This window comes from Patella vulgata, chromosome 7, assembly GCF_932274485.2.
Source record: "Patella vulgata chromosome 7, xgPatVulg1.2, whole genome shotgun sequence".
Taxonomy (NCBI): Eukaryota; Metazoa; Mollusca; class Gastropoda; family Patellidae; genus Patella; species Patella vulgata.
This window is the reverse complement of record NC_065885.2, coordinates 50,765,047-50,767,279: the sequence shown is the minus strand read 5'-3', so window position 1 is coordinate 50,767,279 and position 2,233 is coordinate 50,765,047. Positions and strand designations below refer to the sequence as shown.

At 34.6% G+C, this 2,233-nt stretch overlaps 1 long non-coding RNA gene across 1 annotated transcript; it reads right to left on the bottom strand.

Moving 5' to 3' along the window:
- Positions 1 to 758: 758 nt before the first annotated feature.
- LOC130013659 (uncharacterized) lies at positions 759 to 2,014 on the bottom strand. The gene is made up of 2 exons (XR_008788865.1): positions 1,728 to 2,014; positions 759 to 888 (listed from the first exon to the last, which is right to left on the bottom strand). It is a non-coding gene; the product is annotated as an uncharacterized LOC130013659 (long non-coding RNA).
- Between the last annotated feature and the right edge of the window lie 219 nt (positions 2,015 to 2,233).

Genomic DNA, 2,233 nt, shown 5'->3' with positions numbered 1-2,233 from the left:
AAAGAAACATATCAAATGATAAAGAGCTAAACCTCTTTGAATTAGGTGAAATTGAAGTATGCAATTGGGTTATCTGATGTGTTACTTGATAATAACAATGTGACAAACACTATGCAATTCAACTCTTGTTCTGAATGATTAAACGGGAGTCGGCTTGCTTACACATTTTTGTTGAAATTTGTCTTCCTGTGTCGACAGTGGAACATAGAGATCAGCTATATATCCCAAAACATCTACTAACGTAAAATTTTCAACCTGAACAAAATTCTATTTCTGACCCAAATCAAAGAGGTCTGGCCATTTTAAGACATTAATGATTGACATCTCGTAATAAAAGCAAATACTGTGAGCGCATAATAGTTATAAAAGTCAAGCGGTTTATTTCTTTTCTATGGGTATGTTTCGCGGGGCATCTTCCAAAGCACCAGCCACTGGCCCAGATATGCTTAAAATTCCATCTTTAGACAAGCTTGAAGTTACAGCCTGGGGATCTACGCCCTCGGGAAGGGTGAATTTTCTAGAAAATTCTTGATAGACAGAAGAATTGTCTGTCTTTTCCTCGTGTTTAGCGTGTACACATAGCTCCCTTCCGACGGTTCTGATATCAATTTCCTCGGGTTTAAAATTACTGACATCTAGCTTCAGGTCGAGGGCCTTACTACCGTCATCTTTAGTGCTGACAGGCTGTCTTAAATGCGCCAGCTGCTGCTGTAGACTGCCAATAGGACTAGCAGAAATAGGATCACGCGGTGTTAGTCTCATCATAGCATTTCTCATATCATGCTGCATTCTCATGGCATTTCTATTGATTTCGTCAAAGATGTCATCAAAGTAAAGGTCTTCAGCCAAAAAGGGAATCAAAGCTCGTCCAGCCATGTTTATGGTTACCTGCAAAAATTTGAATATTTTATTTATTTTTAATAATAAAACCCCAAACCAAACAAAGATAACAAAAAACAAAAACAAATAAAAAAAAAAAACAAAAAAAAACAAGCCCAAGTAAACGCGACAAAAGTTGATTTTTAATGTTGACTGTAAACAATTGTTTGAAATGACAATAATGTAAATATATTTCTCAAAATTCTCGACCTATAATTGTTGTTTACTAAAATCGTCGATATAGCCTGTGTCTGTTCTCAAGCGGAGCTTCTTGTTGGCTAAACATTCAGCGTAACATTGACGGGGCCACAACAGAAAAGTGTTGTATGGTAGAATATTGCTTACACAACATCCATAATTCTATCTCTTAATTACTACAAACATAAAATAAATAGCACCATTTTAAAGTGTTTTTTTTTTTTTTAAAATTTGAACTTTTTTTTATAGCAACTAACAAACCAACGTTTTCTTATATTATAGCTGATAATTCAAACTAAAATCGGGAAAATAGCCTAATTTTAGTCGTTGAGATCTTGTCCCATAACTAAATGAAACAAAACATAATGCATAGGTAACGTTTACAAACAAAATTAGTACGCACAATTCCATTGTTATACAAATACATGTACTCTATAGTTACATCTAAATAATATTCAATTTAAAGCCGATGAACGTCATTTGCATTTTTCGGGCAATGTCTAATTTTCATGACTTAATCTTCTCAAATTGATTATCTAACATTTAAAAGCAAACTGATAATATCACGGTAGATAATAATCCAATGAAGATCATTTTTCTATAGCCTGTTGACTGTAATGGAAATAAGAAAACAGCCAAAATAAACCCACCTTGTGTTTTCTGTGAATGAAATCTTTTCAGTCGTTAACTTAAAAATTCCTAGCGTTTGTCTTGGTTGCTTCTTGTGCGACAATTACTGCAGAGTGGTCAGTTGTGTTACGTTTAAACATATATATAGTACTCTGTGTTAAGTCTACAATGTTCCAGTAACGTGCAGACGTTTTGATGCGAATTCAACCAGTCGTAATATTTTGTTTTTAGTCGAGATTGTCAAGATTGGTAATAAAGACGCATTATACCAAGTGATTATCTAACAGTCAAGGCCGTGTCACTATTAGGTCAGGCCAACTGTCTAGAAAAATCTAGAATGAACGCTTGTTTATAAATTTTTACCCGGAAATACAACAATGGGCTAGGATTTAATGATTCGTTGATACAGTACTTTGGTCATTTTGAGACTAACGCATGATATTTTTTGGTTCTATTGTTACATGCAAGATAGAGGGAGGGATTTAGAGAGAGCGAGAGGAAGTTGAACGGGTTTAACGCCTAACTA